General features: G+C 51.4%; 1 long non-coding RNA gene across 3 annotated transcripts; it reads left to right on the plus strand.

The window, feature by feature from the left end:
• The first annotated feature begins 1,900 nt into the window (after positions 1-1,900).
• On the plus strand, positions 1,901-6,181 carry LOC143435220 (uncharacterized). Of its 3 annotated transcripts, none has more exons than XR_013105334.1 (3): positions 1,901-2,292; positions 2,480-3,289; positions 5,285-6,181. It is a non-coding gene; the product is annotated as an uncharacterized LOC143435220 (long non-coding RNA). The 3 variants fall into 3 exon arrangements; XR_013105335.1 differs by having other exon boundaries at positions 2,480-2,656; positions 2,760-6,181; XR_013105333.1 differs by having other exon boundaries at positions 2,480-6,181.
• The last annotated feature ends 5,232 nt before the right edge of the window (positions 6,182-11,413 follow it).

Raw genomic sequence — 11,413 nt, forward strand, 5'->3', positions numbered from 1 at the left:
GTCACAGCATTAGGAAGATTGACCACCACTGGCATAGGCTGAGTCCCCACCCTTCAGTCTTCCCACCTAGATCCTCCTACCCTCTCCATCTAATCGGGAAGGGCAGCTGGATACTCAAGAGAGGGTGCCATGGCCCTCCCTACTGTGAGGTAAGGTGAAGAGTCAGCAGACTTATCAGAACTCCCTATAATGGAGGTTGCTGGCTTGGGGGTTAGTCTTATACAACAACCACCATCCATAGCTCTAGTTTGGGGATCTGATGCTTTCTTCTGATCTTCTCAGGTCCCAGGCAATGTATATGGTACCCATCCATGCATACACATGTACAAAATTCCAATACACTAAAATAAGCAAGTCTAAAAAGAAAGTAAGGGAAGAGAGAGAGAGAGAGAGAGAGAGAGAGAGAGAGAGAGAGAGAGGGAGAGGGAGAGGGAGAGAGAGAGAAGACAAAAGGTAGATTTACTTTAATGGATGATGGGCAATGGGTGCCATCGGCTTCATGGGAGACACTCCCACTGGCCTCAGAGGGCTGTTCCTGCTAAGGGGACAGCCTCACCAGAACTTGTGAACATTCCTGTTTTTACCATACAGTCATCGTTCTCCCACTATCAAAGACCATGTGGGCTGTAGTGATGGCTTCTTTCTGCTTCCTGAGGTGAACTCTGAGGCCCTGGATGGAGTAAGACTTGTCTGCTTCATTCTGTGTCCTCGGGCCAGACACACGGAAAGGTTTATTGAATTTAGGTGGAACTGAACCAGAAAGGACATGGATTAACCCAGACACCAAACCCCCACGGGAGCTGGGAGCCCCGGTTGGGGGAGGAACTGCCGGGAGATTCCAGAAGGAGTGGGGGCAGGGAGGATGGTGGCCCAGCTCTTCTGAGTGGCCATCAAGCTGGAACCAACTTCAGACCATTGTCCCCTAAAGCAACAGGTCAGCCTGGCCCAGGGCCCCTCCTCAGTGGCTGGTTATCTCCCAGTCCCATCTCCCAAAAGAAGCTCTATTGGGATCCACTAACAGAATTCCCAGAAGCCAGACATTAGTCCTGAGGATCAAGCCCAAGGCCTCAGGTATGACAAGATAATGCTTTGCCACTGTGCTACACTCTTACATTCATCTTTTAAAACTTCATATTGTGAGACAGGATCTCTGCAGTGTTGCCCAGGCTAACCCTCAACCTGGTCTGTAACCCAGGCAGACCTTGAACCTGTGATCCTTCTCCCATCCGATTCTGAGGTCGCTGAGACTGCAGGCCTAAGATGTAACATGGCAATATCACATCTTTTTTTTTTTTATCTTTTTAATTCCAGACGATATGAGTCCAGAGCTTGCCGCCAAAGAAGGAAACTGTTCATAAATCACACCAGAGAGTGCCCACAGGCACTCCCATCAGGCAGCCCACCTCCCATGCCGCCCATTCAGGCTGAGATTAGGGGGTAGGGGAGCCGGGCTCAGACTATTCCCTGAGTTCTGAAGAGGACGGTGTGGTATAGTCTGGAACCCAAGTTTCCTGAACCAGTGTCCCCTCAACCCCACACACACTCCTGGAGACCTGACCTGGCTCTGTTGTGTGGTATTCTAAGAAGTGCAGAACCCTCGGTGATCCAGGGTCCTCCTGGTAAATAGGTTTCGTGTCACTGTCACCACCCCAGGTGTCACCATGGCCTGGCTTGTCGCTCACGGCCCCTCTTGATTGCAACTGGAAAAGGTTGAGAACGCATCACCACCCACACATTCTTGGTTTGGGACAGATGACAGACAGTTCTCAAGGGTCTCTTCTATCCTTTACTGCAGCGTCAAGAGAGGGGAGGAGCCTGGAGGGGGTGGGACCCGGATGGGTGAAAGCAGGAAGGGGGCGGGGCCCAGCCTTGGCTGACTCTTAAGTGGCAGCCACCAGCTGGGTCACCCCCGTGGGTGGGGTGCCAGTCCAGGCCCGCTGGGTTCCCAGAGAATTCCTTCCCTATGCCATCAGCTGCCCTGGTCAGGCACCCCACCCACAGCAGGGAGCCTCTGAGCCGCTGCTGAGGGTGTGCAGGATCCCCGGGAGCCAGCACAATCCCTTGGTCAGGGCACTTTCGCTCCTGCCCTTACCCACACGCGGAAATCCACGCTCAGTGTCTTGGGAAGCCAAAAGCTGAGACTGGCTTGTGTTTCCCGTAACCCCATTCCCTCAATGAAGTACCTATATTTTCCAGACTTTGGGTGACCACCCACGCCATGCACAGGAACTGAGCAAGAGTTCACCCAGGAGACTGTGGGTCCCACAAGCTGTGGTCCCAGTAACATAAGAGGTAAGAGACCCCGAGGGCTTGGATTCTGTGTTGGTCACAGAAGACAGCCCTCCACCTCGCCCTCCACCCCCCCTCCCCCCAAGCAGGCCTTGTTAGAGCACAGACTTTGGTTCTGGAGGCCTCAAATCAGATGACCTCTACGCCAGGCCTTCCCCAACAATGCCTGACTCTGAACTTTCCCTTGTAGGACCCATCTCGGACACAATGAAAGCCAAGCCTGGAGTCAGAACACAGGATCAGCAACAGCCACTCACTGTTGCAAAGAAAAGCCTTTTCCCTGTCTCAGTGTCCCTGCAGAAACAATAGTGTCACTTGTCAGACACTGACATAAAGCAGCCACATGCCCAGGATTGATTCGAGAGAGGTTAGGACTTGCCAGGCCTGCAGAAGCACAGACATGGTGAAGGGGTAACCAACATGGCGGTGTGCCCTGGAGCTGGCCACTGAAAGGCTGCCCTCTTCCCTAGGAAGAGACTCCCAAGAGCCAGGCCACTGCCAACCTGGGTGTGGCCGACAGAGAGCACCTCCACATCTTTCTCTTCCCTCCCTCCAGCCTCCCACCCGGCACAAACTGCAGACAGCCCAGGGGGAGCCGGGTAACTCCAGCCCTGAAGCACAGCCCCCTTGGGTGCGGGGAGAGGGAGGAGGTCAAAGAAGCGGGCAGGTGTGGGCAGTGGGTCTAAAGAGCCACATAAGAACATCTAGTGGAAGTGATGTTCTGTAGATCGGGCAGTCTGCACTCTCTCCACTGGGTGTGGTGGCACGCCCCTGTAATTACAGCAGTGGGAACCACAAGGTGAGCCCGGCCTGGGTGACACACCAAGACCCTGTCTCAAAAGAAATGACAGGGTCTCCAAGATGGCTCACCAAGCCTGCCTACGGGGTCCCATCCCCAGAACCCACACGGTGGAAGGAGAGACACCAGCTCCTGTGTGTTATCCTCTGACCTGCTCGTGCATGCTATGACACATGGGTGCACACCCGTACACACTCATAAGTAAACAAAATTAGTTACTTAACTACAGGCCAGGGCTGCAGAGCAAGAGCTTGTCTAAAAAGAAACTAGTCAAAAGAAAAGGGAAGGAAAAAATAAATGGCAATCTAGGGACTGGACAGGTGGCTCAGAGGGTCAAGTGATGCTAGGTCCTAGCACCCATGGAAAGCTAGGCACGATGGTGTGAGCCTGTAACCCTGGCCTTGGCGGTAGGCAACAGGAGGATCTGTCAGACAATCTAGCTGAATCAACTAGCTCCATGTTCAGTGAAAGATCTTCTCTCCAAGTCTAAGGTGGGAGCAGTACAGGAAGACACCCGACTCAGCCTCTAGGCCTGTGGCATGTACATGCATACAAATACAGATAACATGTATGCATGCATACACACACATGCACATATGAACACACACATGCACACACATAGACATAGTAAACACATGTATATACACACACCTGCACACATATGCACACACACGAACACATGTACACGAATACACACACATGCACACAGATACACACATGCACACAAATATACAAATACATATGTATATTCATAGACGTGTATATGTACATACATGCAAATACATACATATACACATGCACACAAATACACACATGTACACAAATATACACACATGCACACAAACACATACACACAAATACATGTGCACATGCAAATATATACATGTGCACATGCACACAAATACACACACATACACATAAACACATATATACACAAATATACACACATGCACACAAATACACACACATACACATAAACACATATATACACAAATATACACACATGCACACAAATACATATATATACAAATATATAGTATATACACATACATGAAACACACATGTACTCAAATACACATGTACAGGAATCATATATACATAAATATACGCAAACACACACATTTTTAAAAATGCAGTCTAGCCATGGAATTTGGGTTATACTGATGAACAAGGATGGGGCTTTTTTTCTTTTCTTTCTTTTTTTTTTTTTTTTTTAATGTATATAAGTATACCATTGCTCTCTTCAGACTCACCAGAAGAGGGCATCGGATCCCATTACAGATGGTTGTGAGCCACCATGTGGTTGCTGGGAATTGAACTCAAGACCTCTGGAAGGGCAATCAGTGCTCTTAACCGCTGAGCCATCTCTCCAGCCCAAATGGGACTTTTGAAGACAGGAAACTTTATCAAGATTTCCACAAACCAGGCCCCAAATCCCCTTGATCATTGAATAATAAGTACTGGGACAAGCTTCACACATTGGCTGGGATGTCAGGAACCTAGGCTGAGATGCTGACGCCTTGAGTCACTTGTCTGAGTTGTCGAGTGGAGGGGATAGCAGTCCTTGTCACTCTCAGCCTGACACCCAGGTGGGATTGGAGGGAGCTCCCGGGGGAGGGGGCGCAGGCCTCTGTGGGTGTCCGGGTCTCTGTGCTTCACTGCTGAGGAGTCAGAGACGAGGATCCTGGGCCTTGGAAAATTATAGTGAAGGAAAACTACCTGGAAAGCTTCCCAGGGCCTGGTTGGGCAGGACCAGGCCTTGATTGACAGGAGGCAAAACACTGATGCCAAGTCTACCTGGGATTGGCCCTGGCCTCCAACTGTGCCCACACCTACCTTGGCAGGAAGGAAGCCTTCAAGCCAGCCTTGCTCAAACGGCCTGGCCTGGCCTGGCCTGAAAACTGTTAAAACATGCGCGGTCATCCAGTCAACAGGTCCTCTCCCACGCCAAGTTGACTGGCCTGTTTCTAGATCCTTTATAAGTAAGGGGGGAGGGGGCCATGAGGAGGGTATGCCATGCCCTTCTAAGGGGGTAGGAATGGGTCACAGCCCAGGCACTCTTAGTGGAGAGGGAGAGACAGGCCCGCTGTTTGTGCAGGAGTTGAGCAGACACTGGGGCCCTTGTCCTGGGGCAGCGGAGGAGGCCTCAGGCCAGATGGAGTACAGCCGGCCTCTTCCTCCCACACCCCCATCCAGCTCCTGGGCCTTCATGAGAACAGAGGAGACTTTCCTGCAAGATCTGAAGTTGCAGCCTGACCCCAGCCAGACACCAGGAGCTGTGAGATTTCCAGGGAGCTGGACCTCGGAGCCATGTTCTGCCTTGCCAGACCTCAGACCTGAAGAGTCGGTGAACTCTTCTCAGGAAGGGGTTCTCTGGCTACAGAAAACATCCCCAACTTTGGACCACGGGGCTGAGAGTCTTGGGGACTGGGGGCCCCCCTGCAATGTGTGCTGGCCACTCAAGGAAGTGCTGAGTACACGGGGATCTTGTGAGCATACACCCTCTTGGAATTGGGGTTCTGGTGCAGATCCGGGTCACTCCCCTAAATTACATGCAGTTTTACTATGTGCTATGGAACTATGGGTGTGGTGTCACATGACTGGGGATGGACAGGGAGAGGCTGAGGCTTCCCGGGGAAGCCAGACAGAGTAAATGCCCTGTGCAAAGATCCTGGGGCAGGAAGAAGTGGGAAATCGGGGGAAAAAAAAGGGGGGGGGTCTGAAAGGAGAGAACATTGGAATTACAGGAGGAGTTGAGAGAGGCTTCGTGGTCCAGGCAGGGCTGGGGCCAGGGAGATGGCAAAGCAGTTAAAACACTGGCCACAGCTGCCCAAACGCCCGTTCCAGGTGGAACTAACATCCTCTTCTGGCCTCTGCATGAACTGCATGCTCACGGTATACAGTCATACATACAAGCAAACACCCATAACATATACAATCATCATATATCTTTGTTTTTGTTGATTTGAGACAGGGTCTTACTATGTAGCCCTGGCTATCCTGGAACTCACTTTGTAGACCAGGCTGGATTCAAACTCAGAGGTCTACCTGCCTCTGCCTCCATAGTGCTAAGATTAAAGATGTGCACCACCACCTCCTGGCTCAGAGTCTGTTTCCAAAAAATAAACCAAATAAATAAATAAATAAATAAATAAATAAATAAAAGAAGGGATTTGATTTTGCTCTTTGTTTGTTGTTGTTGTTGTTGTTGTTGTTGCTGCTGCTGTTGAGATAGGGTTGTATATAGCCCAGGCTTGCCTCAGCCTCAAACTTACTATGTAGCTGAGGATGACCTGTATCTTCCGATCCTCCTGCCTCTGTGCCTTCTCCTCCTAAGTGCTGGGATTACAGGCCTCCAAATCCTAGCCTTGACTTTGTTTTCAGAACGTTTTAAGGTTCCAGGAACCCTGAATGATGGCTGAGGAAGCGGTTCAGCTGGCAGAGCATTTGGCTAGCCTCCAGCCCTGGCTTCATCTTCAACACTGTTCAAACTGGGCCGGTGACGCATGCCTGTAACCCAAGTTCTGGGGACGTAGAGGCAGGAAGATCAGAATCCTAGGTCATCCTTGGCTACATAGAGAATTGGAGGCCAGCCTGAGCTACATGAGACTATCTGAGGGTGGGTGAGTGGGTGGGGTGGTCATGTGGTGCTCCCATGGTCAGATCTACTGTACCATCTCATGGTGCATTCACTGTGATTGATTGACAGCTCACTGTGATTGATTGACAGCTCACTATAATTGACAAGCCAATGGGGATGACTCAGCTGAAGCTCATGTCTGTGGCAATGCTTGCCGTGTGGTCAGCTCCATGGGTTTTGACAAGGTCACCTGTCCACCCTTGCAGTATCTCACAGAAGTTCCCTTGCCCTGAGAGAGGAATCTCAGTGCCAAATCCAAAGGGACTTCCCGAACCTGCATCTGGCTATGGACACCATTAAGATTTTTCTGGTGGGTGAGGAGAACCCAGCCCAGAGAAGTTAGCTCTGTCTGTTGGAGTCTCAGAGTGAGAGACAGGACCCTGGGATCTCATTTCATTCCAATCCTCCCAAGTCAGACCCTAAGGCTATGTCTTGGGGAATGATTTATGCTGGAGACCTTGAGAAGTGCAGGCCCAGTGGGGCCCCAGGACTTGCCCTGTTGGCTGGCAGATCTCAGGCTGTGCAGAGTCTGATTGTCCCACCCAGGGGTGGAGAGGCTTGCAGGGTCCTTATCCTCTCACTTGCCTGCCCTGCCCTGGGTTAGTGTCAGCCTGGGGACTTTAATCCCAGCCTGTCTATCTGCTTGTGCAGAGTGAGGAAGCCCAGAAGCAGGGAAGATTCTAGAAGGTGTGTATGAAGGAACTGTAGTGTTGGGCCAACGGCCAGTCCAGGTCTCCGGCTTCTCCCCTAGTCCTCTCCAATTATCCATTTGTCCCGCATGCCTGCTGTGTGCCAGCCCTCTGCCCGGCCTGACTTGCAGTGTCACCCAGCTACAGGAAACAGAAGAGCTCTGAATCCCAGGGTCTCTGGAATAGATCATCCAAGGTGGCCAGCCTCCCTGAAGCCTTAAAGATATATTCTTAGAGGACAGAGATGGTTTCTACAGAGTACTGTGCCCCTCAACCTGCAATCAAAGATTAGCCAGTCCCAGAGGACACTGAAGCCACTGTCTGAGATGAGACTGGATTCTCTCCTCCCAGTTACAGTGTCCAGCTTGCTGTGAGTCTCAGCCACAGCCCTGTCCTGACACAAGCCTTTGACAAGCAGGGTCTGTTCTCTTTCTTACTTGAAATAGGGTCTCCTGTAGCCCAGGCTTGCCTCAAACTATACCAATGGGTTCAGCCTTTCTAATACCCTTTGGTACAGTTCCCCATGTTGCGGTGACTCCCGAGTATAAAATTATTTTCATTGCTACTTCGTAACTGTAACTTTGCTGTTATGAATCATAATGTAAGTATCTGATATGCAGACTATCTGATGGGTGACCCCTACGGAAGGGTCGTTTTACCTCCAAGGAGATCTCAACCCACAGGTTGAGAAACATTGATCTATAGGGTCTCCTGGGCTAGTCAGGCACCAGTAGGGCAGCTGACAGCGGACTTTGTCCTCATGGTGGCTGAGAGAAGCCCCAAATTAGGACATGAACCCCATCAAGAATTGTGTTTTCAGCTCTTCCCACAGCAACTAGATCTCTCCTTTGGCTCCATCTTCTTATAGGGGTCCAGTCTGCTTCCACTACCCTGAGCTCTGGGCCTCTCTGCATCCAGGTGCTTCTCTCTGGGTACCAGTCTGTGGGTCATATACTGGACCTACTGCCCTAGTTCCTTGAGACTCTAGAGTCCAGTACAATAGTTTCTCCCACCATGGATAGAGCATAGCAGTCAAAGAGGTCAGACAACAGGAAGGACTTCCTCATAGACAGAAGCAGATCAGTAACCAGCATCAGAGGGTCAAGATCATCCTTGGTTACATAGTAAATTTAAGACCAACCTGGGTTATGTGAGACTGTCTCAAATTCTCTCTCTCTCTCTCTCTCTCTCTCTCTCTCTCTCTGTCTCTCTCTCTCTGAGGTAGGGAAGGAAGAGATGATACCCATGATTTACAACAAGCCCTGATGCATCATCACCAGCTTCTGATTGGTCACTACTTGAGCCCTGCTTCTGGAATTCAGCCACTCCTTGGAACCACAAACTGGGCCTGATGGTTGTGCCCAGCACCCCCCTCCCCCCAACCAGAGCAAAGCCTTCCACAAATGGCTGTCACGGATGGGGAAGAAGGATAGAAGAACGGAGGGTGCCATGTTCGCAATGGTTCGGAATCCCACAATTGCCAGCTTAGAGACGGTTTATCCCCTGCATCAGGGTGAGCCCAGAACATCCTGCTACCCTGTCCTCAATTTCAGGACACAGGAAGCTATCTCCTGGCTTTGGGTCCAGCCCAGGAGTGGTTCTGACTGGGAGACAAGGTGGACTGGAAACAGAGGACTAGGGAGGGCTTTGGTGGCAACGTTCCCACGGCAACCGCTGCATAACAAATCTGCAGAACTTAATGGTGTGAGACCACCAACTCATTTTTGCACAAACCTCTATGCATCAGGAAGTCTGGCAGGGCCTGCTAGGGTGTTTCTTGCTGGGGGGTGGGGTCTTGTGTCACATGGAGAGCAGCCAGTGAGGAGCAGAGCCAGCCTAAAGGAATAATTGGACTGGGTATGCATTGTGATTGTGCCTGCAGCTGGCTGGTGGTTCTGGCCTGGGCTGGGAGCCAAGATGGAGCCTATAGCCTGGTTAGCTCCTGTAGTTTCTTTCAGAAGCTCACGGCAGCTGATGTTTTTGAGACAGAATCTCATGTAACCCATGAACCTGATTCTCCAGCCTCCATCTCCTGGGCGCTGGAGTTGACGGTGTGTACCGGTACCATCACGAGGCTACAAACATGAGGGTTGTGGATTTGACCCAGGGCTTCATGGATGCTAGCTAGACAACCACTCTACCCACTGAGCAGGCAGGGACACAAACCCAATCTCTGGGTGCCAAAAATGCCAAGGGGGATATGTGTGTGTGTGTGTGTGTGTGTGCACGCGTGTGTGTGTAAACACACATATATATGTATGGCCCCTCACTCTCTCTCTCTGTAGCCCAGGCTGGCCCAGAGCTCCTCTCTCCTCCTGCCTCAGCCTCCCAGTGCTGTGAGTTACCACAAGTGTGGTTCACCACACCTCACTTAGGGGCTGGGTTTTAGAACCATCATGGCTGACATCTCAAATGGGTCTTTTTTCTGTACTAGGGCCCAGTTCTCAGCACAGCCCTGATTCCAAGACTGGGGGGACCAGAGACCACAGGGGCCTGTCCTGTGATCTGGGGACAGTGAGGGCCATGCAGGGAAGGTTCCTGAGAATGCTGAGTTAGAAACAAGGCCTGGGGGAGAGGTGCTGGCATGCTCTCACCTACAGAGCTCTGTACTCATAGCTTCTGATTCCTTATAAACGCTGACGGTGCCGGGCGGTGGTGGCGCACGCCTTTAATCCCAGCAGAGGCAGAGGCAGAGGCAGGCTGATTTCTGAGTTCGAAGCCAGCCTGGTCTACAGAGTGAGTTCCAGGACAGCCAGGGCTACACAGAGAAACCCTGTCTCAAAAAAAAAAAAAAAAAAAAGAAAGAAAGAAAAGAAAAAGAACAAAAAACGAAAACAAAAAAAAACCCGCTGACGGCTTCTTGGTGGCATGTGGCCAGCCACAGGGACATCCCCTGAATCAGGGAGTAGGGAGAGGAAAAGACCGGTGATGGCCCACCTGGCCACCAGTGGCACATTCTGAGGAATGAGCGGCAGGGAGCCTCCCCTGCCCTGCCCCTCACTCCTCTGTGTGGAAGCTCCAGACCAACTATGGCCAGGCTATGCAAGCACCAAGTGCCTAGCCCTGTGGCCACTCCCATGGCCAGCTGTCCTTCAGCTGCAGACGGGAGCTGTGTGTGTTCCTATCCTAAAGGAAGAGCTACTTTGTTCAGGCCTGGTCCCCTGCCCCGCTTGAGCTGCCAGGGCCTGGTGAGCAGGGCAGAGCCCAGTGAGGGACCTGGGAAATCATGGTAGAAGGGTCTGGGGAGGTTATGACTCTGTGTCCTGGGCCGTGAACCCTTTGTGGCTTCCTTCCTTCTTACAGTTTCACTTCCTCTATCCATTAATGAATTTTTCTCTCGTTCTACCCATCTGTCTACCAACCGCCCTCTGCTCATGTGCCCACTATCCATCCATCTAGTCAGGCTAAGCTTGAGGCTAAGTGTAGTAGCATGTCTTTAATCCTGGCACTTGGGAGGCAGAGGCAAGCAGGTGGCTGTGTATTTGAGGCCAGCCTGGTCTCCATGGCAAGTTCCAGGCCAGTCAGAGTTACAGAAAGACTTTGTCTCAAAAAGGAGGAGGAAGAGGAGGAAGAAGAAGAAGAAAAAGGAGGAGGAGACAGACAGACAGACAGACATGTTGTCTGTGTCAGCTAGGCTGGTTCTAGGCTCAGGAATCACAGCAGTCAAAATAGGCAGCATACAATCCCATGAAGCTGGGGTTCCAACCGAGACAGACAGTGTGCTGTCAGTTAGGAGAAGACAGTGATTAAATACAGCAAGGCAGGACAAAACACAAAAGGCAAAAATAACAGACGGCAGGGCAGCTCATGCCTGCTGCCTCAGCCTTAGGACGAAGAAGATTGCTGCAACTCCGAGGCTAGCCTGGGCTACAGCGTGAATTATGGGCCAGCCAGGGCTCCACAGTGTGACTCCAAGCAGAACCTCCAAGGGAGAAGAATGAACAGCAGATGCAAAGGCCCTGGGGTAGGGGCGGGAGTGGGCTGAGTGTGGTCAGG

The sequence above is a fragment of the Arvicanthis niloticus genome, chromosome 20 (assembly GCF_011762505.2).
Source record: "Arvicanthis niloticus isolate mArvNil1 chromosome 20, mArvNil1.pat.X, whole genome shotgun sequence".
NCBI lineage: Eukaryota > Metazoa > Chordata > Mammalia > Rodentia > Muridae > Arvicanthis > Arvicanthis niloticus.